Here is a 25,650-nt window from a genome sequence, read left to right as displayed (position 1 = left end):
TGAATTCCACCAAAAAAATAAATTACAATGATGTGTCAAGGTCTCATAACAAACATATTTCATAAGAGTCGCTGGACGAAACCACCATCAAGGAAATCAAGTCGAAACAATGGATATAGTCTTTCATTTATAAACACAAGGGGATCGCTCAATTTAAATTGTTTGTCATGAGCTTGAAATGGGTGTCATGACTTAATTCAAAGGTATAAAATACACGTGTGTCAGTTCTTTGACATAGTTCTTCCTTTGTTTCATAGCCCACATTACTAGATCATAGAGATAGTAATGTTAGTGGAGATTTGAGAGCTATATATCATGAAAAAAAACAAAGACATCAATAAGTTAATAGAGATGTTCAACAGAGGGGCCGTCTTGGGTTATGGAGCATATGTATTAAAAGCTAGTGATAAAGTGAAGTAAAGCATTTAAGAGGATAAGAATATTAAAATATTTAGTGTCATGGATAATTTAATGAATACATATTAGGAATAGGTAGTGTGAAAAATTTAATGTTAAGGTTATGTCGTATACACATCTCATATACACATATTATTACTATTATTTGTAAAAAATTATTAACAAGTCGCTTTGGCCGAGTGGTTAAGGCGTGTGCCTGCTAAGTACATGGGGTTTCCTCGCGAGAGTTCGAATCTCTCAGGCGACGTTGTTGTTTTAGCTAATATATCACTAGAAAAATATTATATCACCACCTTACATTTTTAACAAACTAAAATAAAATATGGTTGAACTATTTACGTCCAAAGCCACATACTAGTAACTTTTCCATGTATTTTAAAATTGAGATAAGAAATTTTGGTCCTTAGTAGGGTCAACATTACCAGAGAACTTATAGAAAACCATTGCTATTGGGAAAACATTAATAATATGATAACTAACTAAACATGCAATATATTTACCTAATCCTTAAGATCAATAACAAGCCATCTCACGCCCATAAAGGATGCCTAAGGAGTGTCAATGAGTTGGCCAAGATGGTATGATGGCTATTATATCTTAATTTGTCTACAACATTCTCATAGAAAGTTATCCTTTAAGTGTTTTAAACTTGGAACTTTAACAACATAATCCTTTTTGTATAAAACTTAACACATTATTCACTGACACATTAATAACTTCAAAACCTCACTTTAATGACTCTTGACTAACTTAATCGTCAAAGTGTTTAATGGCACATCACCCTATTTCTCAAGAAATTGTTGTTTTTAAAATAAAACTAACTCATAAGTTATTGATCTTAGATATGACCTAATAAAAGGTTTTTTTTATATGATACATAATGAATATTCTTCCAAGTCTCTTGTTCTCTGATTCAATTCTAACATAAGATGATATAATTAGTGATAACACCATCCTTAATAATTCACACATCACAAAGCCAACTATACAAGTGAATCATCATCATTGTCATCATCTCAAAATGTTTCTAAAAATCATCTGCATCATCATGGCCTTCCACCACCGAACAAAAGGATTCCTTGACCGTCATCTTTACTTGGGACCAGATGTCTAGAAACCTTTTTATGGACTTGTTAAAAACTGTACAAAAGTAATGATACACTAGATTTTAGAATGGAGAATAACTTTCTTTTATTAAGAACAAAAATGGTGAGCTCCATTTGGATTTAGCTAAAAACCTACTTCTCGTAAGCCTGTGACTAACAATTCCTCCTCATGCTACTTTTAAAGATGCTCCCAATTTCATTTCATGAAATTCTCTAATGAACTAAATCAAGAGATTTCGATAACAAGTCTTTCCTAAGTTTCCATCCAAAAGCTGAATATCCCTCAAAACAATTGGGATAACATGTAGTCTTCACGGTCGAGTTTGAGGTGGATTCCTTTTTTATTACAATTAAATCATTAAGGTAGTGGCTGAGAAAACACATTCACCTTGCATGGATATATTTTTTCCCATCATTATTATTATTTTGAGACTTATTATTTTTAGGTTGTCCGATCTCAACTGAATTTCACCAAAAAAATAAATTACAATGATGTGTCAAGGTCTCATAACAAACATATTTCATAAGAGTCGCTGGACGAAACCACCATCAAGGAAATCAAGTCGAAACAATGGATATAGTCTTTCATTTATAGACACAAGGGGATCGCTCAATTTTAAATTGTTAGTCATGAGCTTGAAATGGGTGTCATGACTTAATTCAAAGGTATAAAATACACGTGTGTCAGTTCTTTGACATAGTTCTTCCTTTGTTTCATAGCCCACATTACTAGATCATAGAGATAGTAATGTTAGTGGAGATTTGAGAGCTATATATCATGAAAAAAAAACAAAGACATCAATAAGTTAATAGAGATGTTCAACAGAGGGGCCGTCTTGGGTTATGGAGCATATGTATTAAAAGCTAGTGATAAAGTGAAGTAAAGCATTTAACAGGATAAGAATATTAAAATATTTAGTGTCATGGATAATTTAATGAATACATATTAGGAATAGGTAGTGTGAAAAATTTAATGTTAAGGTTATGTCGTATACACATCTCATATACACATATTATCACTATTATTTGTAAAAATTTATTAACAAGTCGCTTTGGCCGAGTGGTTAAGGCGTGTGCCTGCTAAGTACATGGGGTTTCCCCGCGAGAGTTCGAATCTCTCAGGCGACGTTGTTGTTTTAGCTAATATATCACTAGAAAAATATTATATCACCACCTTACATTTTTAACAAACTAAAATAAAACATGGTTGAACTATTTACGTCCAAAGCCACATACTAGTAACTTTTCCATGTATTTTAAAATTGAGATAAAAAATTTTGGTCTTTAGTTGTGTCAACATTACCAGAGAACTTATAGAAAACCATTGCTATTGGGAAAACATTAATAATATGATAACTAACTAAACATGCAATATATTTTCCTAATCCTTAAGATCAATAACAAGCCATCTCACGCCCATAAAGGATGCCTAAGGAGTGTCAATGAGTTGGCCAAGATGGTATGATGGCTATTATATCTTAATTTGTCTACAACATTCTCATAGAAAGTTATCCTTTAACTGTTTTAAACTTGGAACTTTAACAACATAATCCTTTTTGTATAAAACTTAACTCATTATTCACTGACACATTAATAACTTCAAAACCTCACTTTAATGACTCTTGACTAACTTAATCGTCAAAGTGTTTAATGGCACATCACCCTATTTCTCAAGAAATTGTTGTTTTTAAAATTAAACTAACTCATAAGTTATTGATCTTAGATATGACCTAATAAAAGGTTTTTTTATATGATACATAATGAATATTCTTCCAAGTCTCTTGTTCTCTGATTCAATTCTAACATAAGAATGATATAATTAGTGATAACACCATCCTTAATAATTCACACATCACAAAGCCAACTATACAAGTGAATCATCATCATTGTCATCATCTCAAAATGTTTCTAAAAATCATCTGCATCATCATGGCCTTCCACCACCGAACAAAAGGATTCCTTGACCGTCATCTTTATTTGGGACCAGATGTCTAGAAACCTTTTTATGGACTTTTTAAAAACTGTACAAAAGTAATGATACACTAGATTTTAGAATGGAGAATAACTTTCTTTTATTAAGAACAAAAATGGTGAGCTCCATTTGGATTTAGCTAAAAACCTACTTCTCGTAAGCCTGTGACTAACAATTCCTCCTCATGCTACTTTTAAAGATGCTCCCAATTTCATTTCATGAAATTCTCTAATGAACTAAATCAAGAGATTTCGATAACAAGTCTTTCCTAAGTTTCCATCCAAAAGCTGAATATCCCTCAAAACAATTGTGATAACATGTAGTCTTCACGGTCGAGTTTGAGGTGGATTCCTTTTTTATTACAATTAAATCATTAAGGTAGTGGCTGAGAAAACACATTCACCTTGCATGGATATATTTTTTTGAAATTCTAGTTATAAGACTTTGGATGTCACACGGGTTGTTATGACATCCAATTCTGCACAGACAGGGATTATGCAGACTTTAACAGTAAGTGCAGTAAATAACACAAGTAATTGTTTACCCAGTTCAGTCCAACATGACCTACATCTGGGGGCTACCAAGCCAGGGAGGAAATCCACTATTAGTAGTATCAATTCAAAGCTAAACTCACCCGTTTACAACTTATCACTTAATCCCTACCCAATGCAATTTCAATCTTAACCTAAGATCAGAGTTCCTACTCACTCCCCCTCAATCACCTCAGTGATTACTATCATTAAATAATATTAAAGACAAGTTGAAGTCACACTTCAAACAACTCTTGATTGTGCTTCACAACTTTAATCAAGATACACAACACTCACGCTTAAAAGCTTTGAGTGACACAACACTTACAATTCAATGAACACCCTATGCCACAGCTATCATCTATTTGATAATGGCTTGGCTTACAAGATACGTCTAATACAAGACTCACAATAATACAGCAGTGAAGTATGATGGACACACAAAATCTTCACGCCTCAAAATCCCTGAAACTGAATGAAGGAACGCCTTCCTTTTATATTGCAGTGTCCTGGGCTTTTGCACCTGTATTCTCCTGAATTTAAGGTCACGCGAGTTCCCATAAATTCAACATTTAGGTTACTAACAAATAGGCTATTTGTTAGGTTCATTGAATGTAGCTTGGTTGTTGATTTCCTGGATTTTCTCTCAGTTGTTGAATCCCTGAAGAATAGCCTGAGAAAAAGCTGAAACAGAAAACTGAACAACCTACAATATAGCATATGCTGTCAGGCATGAATGTCACGACATTCAGCTTGACATCAAGGTCCATATGCTGAGTCTGTTTTTCCAGAAAACAGACTGTACAATTTTGCTGACCTGTACATGATCAAAAAGACCATACTACAGTAACAGCTTACATTAATAAATGTCAACGTGTCCAACTTAACAATTACACATTTGGCCTTAAGTTAGTTCTCTTATTCTCTTGAAGAACAAACTAAGTTACATGCTGAAGTATAGCAGAACACCACTCTGTCTAATGTTCAGTAGCTGCTGTCAATGATGAATGTCATAACATCCAGTTTGACATTCAGTCAGTAGGCCTTATGCCAGGTCTGGTCTTTCCTTGATAACCAGACTGGAAATAAATACTAAATTCTAACAGAACACCTGCTGTTCTATTCCTTAGTATCTGTTGCCAGGTATGAATGTCACAGCTTCCAGTTTGACATTCAATAAATCCTGTGTTAGCTAGTCCTGCAGTAACTACAATGTAGTCACACATACATGTCATGACATCAGTCAAGACATTAGTACCCATCTAGTGTTTTACCATATAATGCAGCCAATTAAACACCTACAAACTCCCCCTTTGGCAAATTTTTGGCTAAAACACTTTGATCCCCATAACAGAGTTCATAGCAGCGGAATTACACACCTAGCAGAAATCAATACTAGCTAATACACTCAGAGTGGCAGCACACTCACACACATACAGAAGTTAAATAAAAACTTCACACACAATCGCTGCAGGGGAGGAATCTGTCGTCATGAGAGTCTGTTGTAGAGACACCCACTCTGTTTGTCAGGGGTTACTCCCCCTTTTTGTCAAAAATGTTGCCAAAGCCAACAACATAACCAGAGAATAACGACAGAGTTACAGACTTGGTTTTACTTCACAGTTTCAACCAAGTTACCATCCACTTGATCTTGCTTCACAGCTTTGATCAAGTAATCACCCACTTTTGCTTTACAGTAGGTACCACCATATCAGATGCCATGATGTTGTTTCTGACATCCAGAATCACTCCTGCATGAACAACATCCTTGAACTCCTGCAGGTACATTGGCCTTCTCACAGTAGGGTGTCTCCTTACCCTCTTGTATCCACCCTTGTTGCAAGTGGCATAGCTATGATCTGTTGACCAATCATAGCCTAGTACAAATTGTTTAATAGGCAGAGATATTAACCAATTTATCCCAACCATCAGTGGTTGCTATAAGGTCTCAGAGAGACATATTCCCAGTTTGCTCCTTAAGTTTTCAAACTGAGTAGCATCCAGAGCCTTTGTAAATATGTCAGCCAGTTGAAGATCCGTGGCTACATGTTCCAAAGTGATCACCTTGTCTTCCACCAGATCTCTGATGAAGTGGTGCCTAATGTCAATATGTTTGGTCCTGCTGTGTTGGATGGGATTCTTGGAGATATTGATGGCACTGAGATTATCACAGAACAATGTCATGACATTTTGAGTGACATTGTACTCAGTGAGCATTTGTTTCATCCAAACCAGTTGGGAACAACTGCTTCCTGCTGCTATGTATTCAGCCTCTGCAGTGGACAGAGAAACACAATTCTGCTTCTTGCTGAACCAAGATATGAGGTTGTCTCCTAAGAAGAAGCATCCACCTGATGTGCTTTTTCTGTCATCAGCACTCCCAGCCCAGTCTGCATCACAATACCCAGATAGGACAGGCTCAGACCCATGTGAATACAGCATCCCATAGTCACAGGTCCCATTGATGTACTTGAGAATCCGTTTGACTTGATTCAAGTGGCTCACTTTAGGCTCTGCTTGATATCTGGCACACACTCCAACTGCATAAGAAATGTCAGGTCTACTTGCAGTTAGGTACAGCAGACTACCTATCATGCTTCTATACAGGCATTGATCAACACTAGGCCCTCCATCATCTTTGGTCAACTTCAGATGAGTGGGAGCAGGAGTCCTCTTGTGCCTAGCATTATCCATACCAAACTTCTTAACTATGTTCTTGGCATACTTGCTTTGGGAGAGAAACATAGAGTCCTCCATTTGGTTTACTTGCATTCCAAGGAAATAGGTCAGTTCTCCCACTAGACTCATTTCAAACTCAGACTGCACTTGGTGAACAAATTTTTGAACCATTTGTTCTGACATTCCACCAAAGACTATATCATCAACATAGATTTGAGCTATCATGATTTTGCCTTCTTCATCCTTCACAAATAGGGTTTTATCTATGCCACCCTTTCTGTATCCATTTGAGGTCAGAAATTCGGTTAACCTTTCATACCGTGCTCTAGGTGCTTGTTTCAACCCATACAAGGCTTTCCTCAACTTGTATACATGCTCAGGTTGGTTAGGATCACATAACCCTTTAGGTTGTTCCACATAGACTTCCTCATTCAGGTAGCCATTCAAGAATGCACTCTTCACATCCATTTGGAATAGCTTAAACTTCAGGATGCATGCTACCCCCAACAGCAATCTGATGGACTCAAGCCTAGCCACAGGAGCAAATGTCTCATCAAAATCTACCCCTTCAACTTGAGTGTATCCTTGAGCTACTAGTCTTGCTTTATTCCTAGTAATTACTCCTTTCTCATCAGATTTGTTTTTGTATATCCACTTGGTACCAATGATGTTGGTCCCTTCAGGTCTTGGAACTAGCTCCCAGACTTCATTCCTTTTGAACTGCTCAAGTTCCCCTTGCATGGCAGTGATCCAGTATTCATCAGTCAGGGCTTCTTTCAAATTCTTTGGTTCAACCTTGGATACAAAGCAGGAATTTGAGTTTATTCCTCTTGACCTGGTAGTTACACCACTGGTGGGATCCCCTATGATAAGATCCTTAGGGTGGTCTTTCTGAATTCTGATAGATGGCACTCTGGTGGTTGCATCTACTTCACATTCAGGAGGAGGTTCCTGTACTTCTTCAGACTTGACTGGACTGTCAGTTGAACTGTCAAGGAATGTTTCAACATCCTCCATGACATCGGTTCCTTCCTCTTTATCGTCCACAATGACATTTATGGATTCCATCAGGACATTGGTCCTGTAGTTGAACACTCTGTAGGCTCTGCTGTTAGTGGAGTATCCCAGAAATATACCTTCATCACTTTTGGGATCTAGCTTCCTTCTCTGTTCACGATCTGTGAGAATGTAGCATTTACTTCCAAAGATATGCAAGTACTTCACAGTGGGTTTTCTGCCTTTCCATATTTCATATAGAGTGGAGGAGGTTCCTTTTCTCAAGGTGACTCTGTTGTGAACATAGCATGCGGTATTCATTGCTTCAGCCCAGAAGTGCATGGGGAGCTTCTTTGCATGAATCATTGCTCTGGCAGATTCTTGAATAGTTCTATTTTTTCTTTCAACTATTCCATTCTGCTGAGGAGTTATAGGGGAGGAGAACTCATGACTTATTCCTTCAGATGAGCAAAACTCATCAAACTTGGAATTCTTGAACTCCGTACCATGATCACTTCTAATCCGGACCACACAACTGTCCTTTTCCCTTTGAAGTCTTTACGCACAGGTCTTTGAAGACATCAAATGTATCTGACTTCTCTCTGATGAAGTTTATCCACGTGTATCTGGAATGGTCATCCACCACCACATATGCATATTTCTTCCCACCAAGACTTTCAACCTGCATAGGTCCCATTAGGTCCATGTGCAACAGTTCCAGAACTCTGGAGGTTGTGGGATGTCCCAGCTTCGGATGTGACATCTTGGTTTGCTTGCCCACCTGACATTCTCCACAGACTCTTCCTTCATCAATCAGAAGCTTTGGAATTCCTCTGACTGCTTCCTTGGATATAATCTTCTTCATTCCCCGTAAGTGGAGATGTCCAAGACGTCTATGCCACAGCTTTACATCCTGTTCTTCCTTGGCTGAGGAGCATGTTGTGGAAAAGTTAGAGACTTCAGGTTCCCACAGGTAGCAGTTATCTTTGGACCTGGTTCCTCTCATAACTTCCTGATTGTCACCATTTGTCACAATGCATAGCTCCTTAGTAAACTGAACATGAAACCCTTGATCACACAGCTGACTTATGCTGATGAGGTTTGCAGTTAGTCCTCTTACTAACAACACATTATTCAGTTTTGGCACTCCAGAACAGTCCAGTTTGCCCACACCTTTTATTTTTCCTTTGGCACCATCACCAAAGGTCACATAGCTGGTAGTGTGAGGTTGAATATCTACCAGTAGATTTTCCATACCAGTCATATGTCTTGAGCATCCACTGTCAAAGTACCAGTCTTCTCTGGTAGAAGCCCTTAGAGCAGTGTGTGCTATCCTAGCATACCATTGTTGCTTCTTAATGGGAACATAGCGCTTATGTGTTTTATGCTTAGGCTTAACATGCAAGGCTTGGTTAGGGAAACCATGAATCCAGTAGCAGAAGGCTTTTATATGACCAAGCCTACCACAGTAGTGACACCTCCACTCCTGGTATTTCCTCTTCTGATGATCATTCATCCTAGTTCCTCGATGTTGAGACATTGGCTTTGACTTCTGCTTGAGCTTCTGAACTTTAGCCTTTGGGCGTTTGTGTTCAGTTGAGGATCTTTTCCCAAATCCAAGGCCAGATTTGGTTCCAGACTGCTGTCCCACTTTTAGAATCTCTTCCAAGGTGTCAGTTCCCTTATTCATCATTCTGATGGATTTAGTCATCTGATTCAGCTTGGTGGTCAGCAGGGTTATCTCACCATTTAGACTCTCTATGACAGACAGTTGCTTCTGTCTCTCATCTTCCAGTTCCTTGATGAGTTTCTTTTGCTTTTCTCCTTGTGCGCGCACTTTTGCACTGGTGGAACACAGCTTCTTATAGGCTGCAGCAAGTTCACCAAAGGTCAGTTCATCTGCACTTGAGTCATCTTCAGAGGCACAAACACTGGTTAGTGCAGTGACATGTTTGGCAGATTCTCCTTCAGATTCACTTTCAGAGTCTCCTTCAGACCATGTGATAGCTAACCCCTTATTTTGCAATTTGAGGTAAGTAGGGCATTCAGCTCTGACGTGTCCATACCCTTCACAACCATGACATTGGATTCCCTTGCCGTGATTGAACTTCTCATCAGAAGTTGATCTTTTCTTAATGTCAGACGGGATGTTCTTGACATTGGGTCTACCTCTTTGATCAATCTTCTTCACGAACTTGTTGAACTGTCTCCCAAGCATGGCTAAGGCTTGTGATATACTTTCATCACCTCTAGTATATCCTGCTTTTGACTCCTCTTCAGCATTAGATACAAAAGCTATGCTTTTGTTCTTCTTCTCAGCATACTCACCTAAGCCCATTTCAAAGGTTTGGAGGGAACCAATGAGCTCATCCACCTTCATGTTGCAGATGTCCTGCGCCTCCTCTATGGCTGTGACCTTCATAGCAAATCTCTTAGGCAAGGACCTGAGAATCTTTCTTACAAGTTTCTCTTCAGCCATTTTCTCACCTAGTCCACCAGAGGTGTTTGCAATTTCAAGAATATTCGTGTGAAAGTCATGAATAGTCTCATCCTCTTTCATCCTCAGATTTTCAAACTTGGTGGTCAGCATCTGAAGTTTGGACATCTTCACCTTGGAAGTACCTTCATGAGTTACCTTGAGGGTATCCCAAACTTCCTTAGCTAGTTCACAGTGGTGTACCAGCCTGAAGATGTTCTTGCTGATTCCATTAAACAATGCATTCAAGGCCTTGGAATTTCCAAGAGCTAATGCCTCTTGCTCCTTGTCCCACTCTTCTTCAGGAATTTGCACACTGACTCCATCTTCACCTGTCCTCATTGGATGTTCCCATCCTTTGTTGACAGCTCTCCAGACTTTGTTGTCTAGAGACCTTAAGAAGGCTATCATACGAGGCTTCCAGTCATCATAATTAGAGCCATCCAACATGGGTGGTCTGTTTGAGTGTCCTAAATCCTTGTCCATGGTACTAGAAAGTAACTTCCCTAGATCTCACCCAGAAATTCACAGGTAGGGTGCCTGCTCTGATGCTAATTGAAATTCTAGTTATCAGACTTTGGATGTAACACGGGTTGTTATGACATCCAATTCTGCACAGACAGGGATTATGTAGACTTTAACAGTAAGTGCAGTAAATAACACAAGTAATTGTTTACCCAGTTCAGTCCAACATGACCTACATCTGGGGGCTACCAAGCCAGGGAGGAAATCCACTATTAGTAGTATCAATTCAAAGCTAAACTCACCCGTTTACAACTTATCACTTAATCCCTACCCAATGCAATTTCAATCTTAACCTAAGATCAGAGTTCCTACTCACTCCCCCTCAATCACCTCAGTGATTACTATCTTTAAACAATATTAAAGACAAGTTGAAGTCACACTTCAAACAACTCTTGATTGTGCTTCATAGCTTTAATCAAGATACACAGCACTCACGCTTAAAAGCTTTGAGTGACACAACACTTACAACTCAATGAACACCCTATGCCACAGCTATCATCTACTTGATAATGGCTTGGCTTACAAGATACGTCTAATACAAGACTCACAATAATACAGCAGTGAAGTATGATGGACACACAAAATCTTCACGCCTCAAAATCCCTGAAACTGAATGAAGGAACGCCTTCCTTTTATATTGCAGTGTCCTGGGCTTTTGCACCTGTATTCTCCTGAATTTAAGGTCACGCGAGTTCCCATAAATTCAACATTTAGGTTACTAACAAATAGGCTATTTGTTAGGTTCATTGAATGTAGCTTGGTTGTTGATTTCCTGGATTTTCTCTCAGTTGTTGAATCCCTGAAGAATAGCCTGAGAAAAAGCTGAAACAGAAAACTGAACAACCTACAATATAGCATATGCTGTCAGGCATGAATGTCACGACATTCAGCTTGACATCAAGGTCCATATGCTGAGTCTGTTTTTCCAGAAAACAGACTGTACAATTTTGGTGACCTGTACATGATCAAAAAGACCATACTACAGTAACAGCTTACATTAATAAATGTCAAAGTGTCCAACTTAACATTTACACATTTGGCCTTAAGTTAGTTCTCTTATTCTCTTGAAGAACAAACTAAGTTACATGCTGAAGTATAGCAGAACACCATTCTGTCTAATGTTCAGTAGCTGCTGTCAATGATGAATGTCATAACATCCAGTTTGACATTCAGTCAGTAGGCCTTATGCCAGGTCTGGTCTTTCCTTGATAACCAGACTGGAAATAAATACTAAGTTCTAACAGAACACCTGCTATTCTATTCCTTAGTATCTGTTGCCAGGTATGAATGTCACAGCTTCCAGTTTGACATTCAATAAATCCTGTGTTAGCTAGTCCTGCAGTAACTACAATGTAGTCACACATACATGTCATGACATCAGTCAAGACATTAGTACCCATCTAGTGTTTTACCATATAATGCAGCCAATTAAACACCTACATTTTTCCCATCATTATTATTATTTTGAGACTTATTATTTTTAGGTTGTCCGATCTCAACTGAATTTCACCAAAAAAATAAATTACAATGATGTGTCAAGGTCTCATAACAAACATATTTCATAAGAGTCGCTGGACGAAACCACCATCAAGGAAATCAAGTCGAAACAATGGATATAGTCTTTCATTTATAGATACAAGGGGATCGCTTAATTTTAAATTGTTTGTCATGAGCTTGAAATGGGTGTCATGACTTAATTCAAAGGTATAAAATACACGTGTGTCAGTTCTTTGACATAGTTCTTCCTTTGTTTCATAGCCCACATTACTAGATCATAGAGATAGTAATGTTAGTGGAGATTTGAGAGCAATATATCATGAAAAAAAACAAAGACATCAATAAGTTAATAGAGATGTTACACAGAGGGGCCGTCTTGGGTTATGGAGCATATGTATTAAAAGCTAGTGATAAAGTGAAGTAAAGCATTTAAGAGGATAAGAATATTAAAATATTTAGTGTCATGGATAATTTAATGAATACATATTAGGAATAGGTAGTGTGAAAAATTTAATGTTAAGGTTATGTCGTATACACATCTCATATACACATATTATCACTATTATTTGTAAAAATTTATTAACAAGTCGCTTTGGCCGAGTGGTTAAGGCGTGTGCCTGCTAAGTACATGGGGTTTCCCCGCGAGAGTTCGAATCTCTCAGGCGACGTTGTTATTTTAGCTAATATATAACTAGAAAAATATTATATCACCACCTTACATTTTTAACAAACTAAAATAAAATATGGTTGAACTATTTACGTCCAAAGCCACATACTAGTAACTTTTCCATGTATTTTAAAATTGAGATAAGAAATTTTGGTCCTTAGTAGTGTTAACATTACCAGAGATCTTATAGAAAACCATTGCTATTGGGAAAACATTAATAATATGATAACTAACTAAACATGCAATATATTTTCCTAATCCTTAAGATCAATAACAAGCCATCTCACGCCCATAAAGGATGCCTAAGGAGTGTCAATGAGTTGGCCAAGATGGTATGATGGCTATTATATCTTAATTTGTCTACAACATTCTCATAGAAAGTTATCCTTTAAGTGTTTTAAACTTGGAACTTTAACAACATAATCCTTTTTGTATAAAACTTAACTCATTATTCACTGACACATTAATAACTTCAAAACCTCACTTTAATGACTCTTGACTAACTTAATCGTCAAAGTGTTTAATGGCACATCACCCTATTTCTCAAGAAATTGTTGTTTTTAAAATTAAACTAACTCATAAGTTATTGATCTTAGATATGACCTAATAAAAGTTTTTTTATATGATACATAATGAATATTCTTCCAAGTCTCTTGTTCTCTGATTCAATTCTAACATAAGAATGATATAATTAGTGATAACACCATCCTTAATAATTCACACATCACAAAGCCAACTATACAAGTGAATCATCATCATTGTCATCATCTCAAAATGTTTCTAAAAATCATCTGCATCATCATGGCCTTCCACCACCGAACAAAAGGATTCCTTGACCGTCATCTTTACTTGGGACCAGATGTCTAGAAACCTTTTTATGGACTTGTTAAAAACTGTACAAAAGTAATGATCCACTAGATTTTAGAATGGAGAATAACTTTCTTTTATTAAGAACAAAAATGGTAAGCTCCATTTGGATTTAGCTAAAAACCTAGTTCTCGTAAGCCTGTGACTAACAATTCCTCCTCATGCTACTTTTAAAGATGCTCCCAATTTCATTTCATGAAATTCTCTAATGAACTAAATCAAGAGATTTCGATAACAAGTCTTTCCTAAGTTTCCATCCAAAAGCTGAATATCCCTCAAAACAATTGTGATAACATGTAGTCTTCACGGTCGAGTTTGAGGTGGATTCCTTTTTTATTACAATTAAATCATTAAGGTAGTGGCTGAGAAAACACATTCACCTTGCATGGATATATTTTTTCCCATCATTATTATTATTTTGAGACTTATTATTTTTAGGTTGTCCGATCTCAACTGAATTTCACCAAAAAAATAAATTACAATGATGTGTCAAGGTCTCATAACAAACATATTTCATAAGAGTCGCTGGACGAAACCACCATCAAGGAAATCAAGTCGAAACAATGGATATAGTCTTTCATTTATAGACACAAGGGGATCGCTCAATTTTAAATTGTTTGTCATGAGCTTGAAATGGGTGTCATGACTTAATTCAAAGGTATAAAATACACGTGTGTCAGTTCTTTGACATAGTTCTTCCTTTGTTTCATAGCCCACATTACTAGATCATAGAGATAGTAATGTTAGTGGAGATTTGAGAGCTATATATCATAAAAAAAAAACAAAGACATCAATAAGTTAATAGAGATGTTCAACAGAGGGGCCGTCTTGGGTTATGGAGCATATGTATTAAAAGCTAGTGATAAAGTGAAGTAAAGCATTTAAGAAGATAAGAATATTAAAATATTTAGTGTCATGGATAATTTAATGAATACATATTAGGAATAGGTAGTGTGAAAAATTTAATGTTAAGGTTATGTCGTATACACATCTCATATACACATATTATCACTATTATTTGTAAAAATTTATTAACAAGTCACTTTGGCCGAGTGGTTAAGGCGTGTGCCTGCTAAGTACATGGGGTTTCCCCGCGAGAGTTCCAATCTCCCAGGCGACGTTGTTGCTTTAGCTAATATATCAGTAGAAAAATATTATATCACCACTTTACATTTTTAACAAACTAAAATAAAATATGGTTGAACTATTTACGTCCAAAGCCACATACTAGTAACTTTTCCATGTATTTTAAAATTGAGATAAGAAATTTTGGTCCTTAGTAGTGTCAACATTACCAGAGAACTTATAGAAAACCATTGCTATTGGGAAAACATTAATAATATGATAACTAACTAAACATGCAATATCTTTTCCTAATCCTTAAGATCAATAACAAGCCATCTCACGCCCATAAAGGATGCCAAAGGAGTGTCAATGAGTTGGCCAAGATGGTATGATGGCTATTATATCTTAATTTGTCTACAACATTCTCATAGAAAGTTATCCTTTAAGTGTTTTAAACTTGGAACTTTAACAACATAATCCTTTTTGTATAAAACTTAACTCATTATTCACTGACACATTAATAACTTCAAAACCTCACTTTAATGACTCTTGACTAACTTAATCGTCAAAGTGTTTAATGGCACATCACCCTATTTCTCAAGAAATTGTTGTTTTTAAAATTAAACTAACTCATAAGTTATTGATCTTAGATATGACCTAATAAAAGGTTTTTTTATATGATACATAATGAATATTCTTCCAAGTCTCTTGTTCTCTGATTCAATTCTAACATAAGAATGATATAATTAGTGATAACACCATCCTTAATAATTCACACATCACAAAGCCAACTATACAAGTGAATCATCATCATTGTCATCATCTCAAAATGTTTCTAAAAATCATCTGCATCATCATGGCCTTCCACCACCGAACAAAAGGATTCCTTGACCGTCATCTTTACTTGGGACCAGATGTCTAGAAACCTTTTTATGGACTTGTTAAAAAGTGTACAAAAGTAATGATACACTAGATTTTAGAATGGAGAATAACTTTCTTTTATTAAGAACAAAAATGGTGAGCTCCATTTGGATTTAGCTAAAAACCTACTTCTCGTAAGCCTGTGACTAACAATTCCTCCTCATGCTACTTTTAAAGATGCTCCCAATTTCATTTCATGAAATTCTCTAATGAACTAAATCAAGAGATTTCGATAACAAGTCTTTCCTAAGTTTCCATCCAAAAGCTGAATATCCCTCAAAACAATTGTGATAACATGTAGTCTTCACGGTCGAGTTTGAGGTGGATTCCTTTTTTATTACAATTAAATCATTAAGGTAGTGGCTGAGAAAACACATTCACCTTGCATGGATATATTTTTTCCCATCATTATTATTATTTTGAGACTTATTATTTTTAGGTTGTCCGATCTCAACTGAATTTCACCAAAAAAATAAATAACAATGATGTGTCAAGGTCTCATAACAAACATATTTCATAAGAGTCGCTGGACGAAACCACCATCAAGGAAATCAAGTCGAAACAATGGATATAGTCTTTCATTTATAGACACAAGGGGATCGCTCAATTTTAAATTGTTTGTCATGAGCTTGAAATGGGTGTCATGACTTAATTCAAAGGTATAAAATACACGTGTGTCAGTTCTTTGACATAGTTCTTCCTTTGTTTCATAGCCCACATTACTAGATCATAGAGATAGTAATGTTAGTGGAGATTTGAGAGCTATATATCATGAAAAAAAAACAAAGACATCAATAAGTTAATAGAGATGTTCAACAGAGGGGCCGTCTTGGGTTATGGAGCATATGTATTAAAAGCTAGTGATAAAGTGAAGTAAAGCATTTAAGAGGATAAGAATATTAAAATATTTAGTGTCATGGATAATTTAATGAATACATATTAGGAATAGGTAGTGTGAAAAATTTAATGTTAAGGTTATGTCGTATACACATCTCATATACACATATTATCACTATTATTTGTAAAAATTTATTAACAAGTCGCTTTGGCCGAGTGGTTAAGGCGTGTGCCTGCTAAGTACATGGGGTTTCCCCGCGAGAGTTCGAATCTCTCAGGCGACGTTGTTGTTTTAGCTAATATATCACTAGAAAAATATTATATCACCACCTTACATTTTTAACAAACTAAAATAAAATATGGTTGAACTATTTACGTCCAAAGCCACATACTAGTAACTTTTCCATGTATTTTAAAATTGAGATAAGAAATTTTGGTCCTTAGTAGTGTCAACATTACCAGAGAACTTATAGAAAACCATTGCTATTGGGAAAACATTAATAATATGATAACTAACTAAACATGCAATATATTTTCCTAATCCTTAAGATCAATAACAAGCCATCTCACGCCCATAAAGGATGCCTAAGGAGTGTCAATGAGTTGGCCAAGATGGTATGATGGCTATTATATCTTAATTTGTCTACAACATTCTCATAGAAAGTTATCCTTTAAGTGTTTTAAACTTGGAACTTTAACAACATAATCCTTTTTGTATAAAACTTAACTCATTATTCACTGACACATTAATAACTTCAAAACCTCACTTTAATGACTCTTGACTAACTTAATCGTCAAAGTGTTTAATGGCACATCACCCTATTTCTCAAGAAATTGTTGTTTTTAAAATTAAACTAACTCATAAGTTATTGATCTTAGATATGACCTAATAAAAGGTTTTTTTATATGATACATAATGAATATTCTTCCAAGTCTCTTGTTCTCTGATTCAATTCTAACATAAGAATGATATAATTAGTGATAACACCATCCTTAATAATTCACACATCACAAAGCCAACTATACAAGTGAATCATCATCATTGTCATCATCTCAAAATGTTTCTAAAAATCATCTGCATCATCATGGCCTTCCACCACCGAACAAAAGGATTCCTTGACCGTCATCTTTACTTGGGACCAGATGTCTAGAAACCTTTTTATGGACTTGTTAAAAAGTGTACAAAAGTAATGATACACTAGATTTTAGAATGGAGAATAACTTTCTTTTATTAAGAACAAAAATGGTGAGCTCCATTTGGATTTAGCTAAAAACCTACTTCTCGTAAGCCTGTGACTAACAATTCCTCCTCATGCTACTTTTAAAGATGCTCCCAATTTCATTTCATGAAATTCTCTAATGAACTAAATCAAGAGATTTCGATAACAAGTCTTTCCTAAGTTTCCATCCAAAAGCTGAATATCCCTCAAAACAATTGTGATAACATGTAGTCTTCACGGTCGAGTTTGAGGTGGATTCCTTTTTTATTACAATTAAATCATTAAGGTAGTGGCTGAGAAAACACATTCACCTTGCATGGATATATTTTTTCCCATCATTATTATTATTTTGAGACTTATTATTTTTAGGTTGTCCGATCTCAACTGAATTTCACCAAAAAAATAAATAACAATGATGTGTCAAGGTCTCATAACAAACATATTTCATAAGAGTCGCTGGACGAAACCACCATCAAGGAAATCAAGTCGAAACAATGGATATAGTCTTTCATTTATAGACACAAGGGGATCGCTCAATTTTAAATTGTTTGTCATGAGCTTGAAATGGGTGTCATGACTTAATTCAAAGGTATAAAATACACGTGTGTCAGTTCTTTGACATAGTTCTTCCTTTGTTTCATAGCCCACATTACTAGATCATAGAGATAGTAATGTTAGTGGAGATTTGAGAGCTATATATCATGAAAAAAAAACAAAGACATCAATAAGTTAATAGAGATGTTCAACAGAGGGGCCGTCTTGGGTTATGGAGCATATGTATTAAAAGCTAGTGATAAAGTGAAGTAAAGCATTTAAGAGGATAAGAATATTAAAATATTTAGTGTCATGGATAATTTAATGAATACATATTAGGAATAGGTAGTGTGAAAAATTTAATGTTAAGGTTATGTCGTATACACATCTCATATACACATATTATCACTATTATTTGTAAAAATTTATTAACAAGTCGCTTTGGCCGAGTGGTTAAGGCGTGTGCCTGCTAAGTACATGGGGTTTCCCCGCGAGAGTTCGAATCTCTCAGGCGACGTTGTTGTTTTAGCTAATATATCACTAGAAAAATATTATATCACCACCTTACATTTTTAACAAACTAAAATAAAATATGGTTGAACTATTTACGTCCAAAGCCACATACTAGTAACTTTTCCATGTATTTTAAAATTGAGATAAGAAATTTTGGTCCTTAGTAGTGTCAACATTACCAGAGAACTTATAGAAAACCATTGCTATTGGGAAAACATTAATAATATGATAACTAACTAAACATGCAATATATTTTCCTAATCCTTAAGATCAATAACAAGCCATCTCACGCCCATAAAGGATGCCTAAGGAGTGTCAATGAGTTGGCCAAGATGGTATGATGGCTATTATATCTTAATTTGTCTACAACATTCTCATAGAAAGTTATCCTTTAAGTGTTTTAAACTTGGAACTTTAACAACATAATCCTTTTTGTATAAAACTTAACTCATTATTCACTGACACATTAATAACTTCAAAACCTCACTTTAATGACTCTTGACTAACTTAATCGTCAAAGTGTTTAATGGCACATCACCCTATTTCTCAAGAAATTGTTGTTTTTAAAATTAAACTAACTCATAAGTTATTGATCTTAGATATGACCTAATAAAAGGTTTTTTTATATGATACATAATGAATATTCTTCCAAGTCTCTTGTTCTCTGATTCAATTCTAACATAAGAATGATATAATTAGTGATAACACCATCCTTAATAATTCACACATCACAAAGCCAACTATACAAGTGAATCATCATCATTGTCATCATCTCAAAATGTTTCTAAAAATCATCTGCATCATCATGGCCTTCCACCACCGAACAAAAGGATTCCTTGACCGTCATCTTTACTTGGGACCAGATGTCTAGAAACCTTTTTATGGACTTGTTAAAAAGTGTACAAAAGTAATGATACACTAGATTTTAGAATGGAGAATAACTTTCTTTTATTAAGAACAAAAATGGTGAGCTCCATTTGGATTTAGCTAAAAACCTACTTCTCGTAAGCCTGTGACTAACAATTCCTCCTCATGCTACTTTTAAAGATGCTCCCAATTTCATTTCATGAAATTCTCTAATGAACTAAATCAAGAGATTTCGATAACAAGTCTTTCCTAAGTTTCCATCCAAAAGCTGAATATCCCTCAAAACAATTGTGATAACATGTAGTCTTCACGGTCGAGTTTGAGGTGGATTCCTTTTTTATTACAATTAAATCATTAAGGTAGTGGCTGAGAAAACACATTCACCTTGCATGGATATATTTTTTCCCATCATTATTATTATTTTGAGACTTATTATTTTTAGGTTGTCCGATCTCAACTGAATTTCACCAAAAAAATAAATAACAATGATGTGTCAAGGTCTCATAACAAACATATTTCATAAGAGTCGCTGGACGAAACCACCATCAAGGAAATCAAGTCGAAACAATGGATATAGTCTTTCATTTATAGACACAAGGGGATCGCTCAATTTTAAATTGTTTGTCATGAGCTTGAAATGGGTGTCATGACTTAATTCAAAGGTATAAAATACACGTGTGTCAGTTCTTTGACATAGTTCTTCCTTTGTTTCATAGCCCACATTACTAGATCATAGAGATAGTAATGTTAGTGGAGATTTGAGAGCTATATATCATGAAAAAAAAACAAAGACATCAATAAGTTAATAGAGATGTTCAACAGAGGGGCCGTCTTGGGTTATGGAGCATATGTATTAAAAGCTAGTGATAAAGTGAAGTAAAGCATTTAAGAGGATAAGAATATTAAAATATTTAGTGTCATGGATAATTTAATGAATACATATTAGGAATAGGTAGTGTGAAAAATTTAATGTTAAGGTTATGTCGTATACACATCTCATATACACATATTATCACTATTATTTGTAAAAATTTATTAACAAGTCGCTTTGGCCGAGTGGTTAAGGCGTGTGCCTGCTAAGTACATGGGGTTTCCCCGCGAGAGTTCGAATCTCTCAGGCGACGTTGTTTTTTAGCTAATATATCACTAGAAAAATATTATATCACCACCTTACATTTTTAACAAACTAAAATAAAATATGGTTGAACTATTTACGTCCAAAGCCACATACTAGTAACTTTTCCATGTATTTTAAAATTGAGATAAGAAATTTTGGTCCTTAGTAGTGTCAACATTACCAGAGAACTTATAGAAAACCATTGCTATTGGGAAAACATTAATAATATGATAACTAACTAAACATGCAATATATTTTCCTAATCCTTAAGATCAATAACAAGCCATCTCACGCCCATAAAGGATGCCTAAGGAGTGTCAATGAGTTGGCCAAGATGGTATGATGGCTATTATATCTTAATTTGTCTACAACATTCTCATAGAAAGTTATCCTTTAAGTGTTTTAAACTTGGAACTTTAACAACATAATCCTTTTTGTATAAAACTTAACTCATTATTCACTGACACATTAATAACTTCAAAACCTCACTTTAATGACTCTTGACTAACTTAATCGTCAAAGTGTTTAATGGCACATCACCCTATTTCTCAAGAAATTGTTGTTTTTAAAATTAAACTAACTCATAAGTTATTGATCTTAGGTATGACCTAATAAAAGGTTTTTTTATATGATACAAAATGAATATTCTTCCAAGTCTCTTGTTCTCTGATTCAATTCTAACATAAGAATGATATAATTAGTGATAACACCATCCTTAATAATTCACACATCACAAAGCCAACTATACAAGTGAATCATCATCATTGTCATCATCTCAAAATGTTTCTAAAAATCATCTGCATCATCATGGCCTTCCACCACCGAACAAAAGGATTCCTTGACCGTCATCTTTACTTGGGACCAGATGTCTAGAAACCTTTTTATGGACTTGTTAAAAAGTGTACAAAAGTAATGATACACTAGATTTTAGAATGGAGAATAACTTTCTTTTATTAAGAACAAAAATGGTGAGCTCCATTTGGATTTAGCTAAAAACCTACTTCTCGTAAGCCTGTGACTAACAATTCCTCCTCATGCTACTTTTAAAGATGCTCCCAATTTCATTTCATGAAATTCTCTAATGAACTAAATCAAGAGATTTCGATAACAAGTCTTTCCTAAGTTTCCATCCAAAAGCTGAATATCCCTCAAAACAATTGTGATAACATGTAGTCTTCACGGTCGAGTTTGAGGTGGATTCCTTTTTTATTACAATTAAATCATTAAGGTAGTGGCTGAGAAAACACATTCACCTTGCATGGATATATTTTTTCCCATCATTATTATTATTTTGAGACTTATTATTTTTAGGTTGTCCGATCTCAACTGAATTTCACCAAAAAAATAAATAACAATGATGTGTCAAGGTCTCATAACAAACATATTTCATAAGAGTCGCTGGACGAAACCACCATCAAGGAAATCAAGTCGAAACAATGGATATAGTCTTTCATTTATAGACACAAGGGGATCGCTCAATTGTAAATTGTTTGAAATGAGCTTGAAATGGGTGCCATGACTTAATTCAAAGGTATAAAATACACGTGTGTCAGTTCTTTGACATAGTTCTTCCTTTGTTTCATAGCCCACGTTACTAGATCATAGAGATAGTAATGTTAGTGGAGATTTGAGAGCTATATATCATGAAAAAAAAACAAAGACATCAATAAGTTAATAGAGATGTTCAACAGAGGGGCCGTCTTGGGTTATGGAGCATATGTATTTAAAGCTTGTGATAAAGTGAAGTAAAGCATTTAAGAGGATAAGAATATTAAAATATTTAGTGTCATGGATAATTTAGTGAATACATATTAGGAATAGGTAGTGTGAAAAATTTAATGTTAAGGTTATGTCGTATACACATCTCATATACACGTATTATCACTATTATTTGTAAATATTTATTAACAAGTCGCTTTGGCCGAGTGGTTATGGCGTGTGCCTGCTAAGTACATGGGGTTTCCCCGCGAGAGTTCGAATCTCTCAGGCGACGTTGTTTTTTAGCTAATATATCACTAGAAAAATATTATATCACCACCTTACATTTTTAACAAACTAAAATAAAATATGGTTGAACTATTTATGTCCAAAGCCACATACTAGTAACTTTTCCATGTATTGAAAAATACATTTAAAATTGAGATAAGAAATTTTGGTCCTTAGTAGTGTCAACATTACCAGAGAACTTATAGAAAACCATTGCTATTGGGAAAACATTAATAACATGATAACTAACTAAACATGCAATATGTTTTCCTAATCCTTAAGATCAATAACAAGCCATCTCACGCCCATAAAGGATGCCTAAGGAGTGTCAATGAGTTGGCCAAGATGGTATGATGGCTATTATATCTTAATTTGTCTACAACATTCTCATAGAAAGTTATCCTTTAAGTGTTTTAAACTTGGAACTTTAACAACATAATCCTTTTTGTATAAAACTTAACTCATTATTCACTGACACATTAATAACTTCAAAACCTCACTTTAATGACTCTTGACTAACTTAATCGTTAAAGTGTTTAACGGCACATCACCCTATTTCTCAAGAAATTGTTGTTTTTAAAATTAAACTAACTCATAAGTTATTGATCTTAGGTATGACCTAATAAAAGGTTTTTTTATATGATACAAAATGAATATTCTTCCAAGTCTCTTGTTCTCTGATTCAATTCTAACATAAGAATGATATAATTAGTGATAACACCATCCTTAATAATTCACACATCACAAAGCCAGCTATACAAGTGAATCATCATCATTGTCATCATCTCAAAATGTTTCTAAAAATCATCTGCATCATCATGGCCTTCCACCACCGAACAAAAGGATTCCTTGACCGTCATCTTTACTTGGGACCAGATGTCTAGAAACCTTTTTATGGACTTGTTAAAAAGTGTACAAAAGTAATGATACACTAGATTTTAGAATGGAGAATAACTTTCTTTTATTAAGAACAAAAATGGTGAGCTCCATTTGGATTTAGCTAAAAACCTACTTCTCGTAAGCCTGTGACTAACAATTCCTCCTCATGCTACTTTTAAAGATGCTCCCAATTTCATTTCATGAAATTCTCTAATGAATTAAATCAAGAGATTTCGATAACAAGTCCTTCCTAAGTTTCCATCCAAAAGCTGAATATCCCTCAAAACAATTGTGATAACATGTAGTCTTCACGGTCGAGTTTGAGGTGGATTCCTTTTTTATTACAATTAAATCATTAAGGTAGTGGCTGAGAAAACACATTCACCTTGCATGGATATACTTTTTCCCATCATTATTATTATTTTGAGACTTATCATTTTTAGGTTGTCCGATCTCAACTGAATTTCACCAAAAAAATAAATAACAATGATGTGTCAAGGTCTCATAACAAACATATTTCATAAGAGTCGCTGGACGAAACCACCATCAAGGAAATCAAGTCGAAACAATGGATATAGTCTTTCATTTATAGACACAAGGAGATCGCTCAATTGTAAATTGTTTGAAATGAGCTTGAAATGGGTGCCATGACTTAATTCAAAGGTATAAAATACACGTGTGTCAGTTCTTTGACATAGTTCTTCCTTTGTTTCATAGCCCACGTTACTAGATCATAGAGATAGTAATGTTAGTGGAGATCTGAGAGCTATATATCATGAAAAAAAAACAAAGACATCAATAAGTTAATAGAGATGTTCAACAGAGGGGCCGTCTTGGGTTAGGGAGCATATGTATTTAAAGCTTGTGATAAAGTGAAGTAAAGTATTTAAGAGGATAAGAATATTAAAATATTTAGTGTCATGGATAATTTAGTGAATACATATTAGGAATAGGTAGTGTGAAAAATTTAATGTTAAGGTTATGTCGTATACACATCTCATATACACGTATTATCACTATTATTTGTAAATATTTATTAACAAGTCGCTTTGGCCGAGTGGTTATGGCGTGTGCCTGCTAAGTACATGGGGTTTCCCCGCGAGAGTTCGAATCTCTCAGGCGACGTTGTTTTTTTAGCTAATATATCACTAGAAAAATATTATATCACCACCTTACATTTTTAACAAACTAAAATAAAATATGGTTGAACTATTTATGTCCAAAGCCACATACTAGTAACTTTTCCATGTATTGAAAAATACATTTAAAATTGAGATAAGAAATTTTGGTCCTTAGTAGTGTCAACATTACCAGAGAACTTATAGAAAACCATTGCTATTGGGAAAACATTAATAACATGATAACTAACTAAACATGCAATATGTTTTCCTAATCCTTAAGATCAATAACAAGCCATCTCACGCCCATAAAGGATGCCTAAGGAGTGTCAATGAGTTGGCCAAGATGGTATGATGGCTATTATATCTTAATTTGTCTACAACATTCTCATAGAAAGTTATCCTTTAAGTGTTTTAAACTTGGAACTTTAACAACATAATCCTTTTTGTATAAAACTTAACTCATTATTCACTGACACATTAATAACTTCAAAACCTCACTTTAATGACTCTTGACTAACTTAATCGTTAAAGTGTTTAACGGCACATCACCCTATTTCTCAAGAAATTGTTGTTTTTAAAATTAAACTAACTCATAAGTTATTGATCTTAGGTATGACCTAATAAAAGGTTTTTTTATATGATACAAAATGAATATTCTTCCAAGTCTCTTGTTCTCTGATTCAATTCTAACATAAGAATGATATAATTAGTGATAACACCATCCTTAATAATTCACACATCACAAAGCCAGCTATACAAGTGAATCATCATCATTGTCATCATCTCAAAATGTTTCTAAAAATCATCTGCATCATCATGGCCTTCCACCACCGAACAAAAGGATTCCTTGACCGTCAT

General features: G+C 34.9%; 9 non-coding genes across 9 annotated transcripts; all 9 read left to right on the top strand.

The window, feature by feature from the left end:
* Positions 1 to 582: 582 nt before the first annotated feature.
* On the top strand, positions 583 to 664 carry TRNAS-GCU (transfer RNA serine (anticodon GCU)). Its single transcript has one exon. It is a non-coding gene; the product is annotated as a tRNA-Ser (tRNA).
* A 1,905-nt stretch (positions 665 to 2,569) lies between these two features.
* Positions 2,570 to 2,651, top strand: TRNAS-GCU (transfer RNA serine (anticodon GCU)). The gene has a single exon. It is a non-coding gene; the product is annotated as a tRNA-Ser (tRNA).
* A 10,133-nt stretch (positions 2,652 to 12,784) lies between these two features.
* On the top strand, positions 12,785 to 12,866 carry TRNAS-GCU (transfer RNA serine (anticodon GCU)). Its single transcript has one exon. It is a non-coding gene; the product is annotated as a tRNA-Ser (tRNA).
* A 1,904-nt stretch (positions 12,867 to 14,770) lies between these two features.
* On the top strand, positions 14,771 to 14,852 carry TRNAS-GCU (transfer RNA serine (anticodon GCU)). The gene has a single exon. It is a non-coding gene; the product is annotated as a tRNA-Ser (tRNA).
* Positions 14,853 to 16,757: 1,905 nt separating this feature from the next.
* On the top strand, positions 16,758 to 16,839 carry TRNAS-GCU (transfer RNA serine (anticodon GCU)). Its single transcript has one exon. It is a non-coding gene; the product is annotated as a tRNA-Ser (tRNA).
* A 1,905-nt stretch (positions 16,840 to 18,744) lies between these two features.
* TRNAS-GCU (transfer RNA serine (anticodon GCU)) lies at positions 18,745 to 18,826 on the top strand. The gene has a single exon. It is a non-coding gene; the product is annotated as a tRNA-Ser (tRNA).
* Positions 18,827 to 20,731: 1,905 nt separating this feature from the next.
* Positions 20,732 to 20,813, top strand: TRNAS-GCU (transfer RNA serine (anticodon GCU)). The gene has a single exon. It is a non-coding gene; the product is annotated as a tRNA-Ser (tRNA).
* A 1,904-nt stretch (positions 20,814 to 22,717) lies between these two features.
* TRNAS-GCU (transfer RNA serine (anticodon GCU)) lies at positions 22,718 to 22,799 on the top strand. The gene has a single exon. It is a non-coding gene; the product is annotated as a tRNA-Ser (tRNA).
* A 1,915-nt stretch (positions 22,800 to 24,714) lies between these two features.
* Positions 24,715 to 24,796, top strand: TRNAS-GCU (transfer RNA serine (anticodon GCU)). Its single transcript has one exon. It is a non-coding gene; the product is annotated as a tRNA-Ser (tRNA).
* The last annotated feature ends 854 nt before the right edge of the window (positions 24,797 to 25,650 follow it).

This window comes from Lathyrus oleraceus, chromosome 4, assembly GCF_024323335.1.
Source record: "Lathyrus oleraceus cultivar Zhongwan6 chromosome 4, CAAS_Psat_ZW6_1.0, whole genome shotgun sequence".
NCBI lineage: Eukaryota > Viridiplantae > Streptophyta > Magnoliopsida > Fabales > Fabaceae > Lathyrus > Lathyrus oleraceus.
This window is presented reverse-complemented; position numbering and strand designations above follow the sequence as displayed.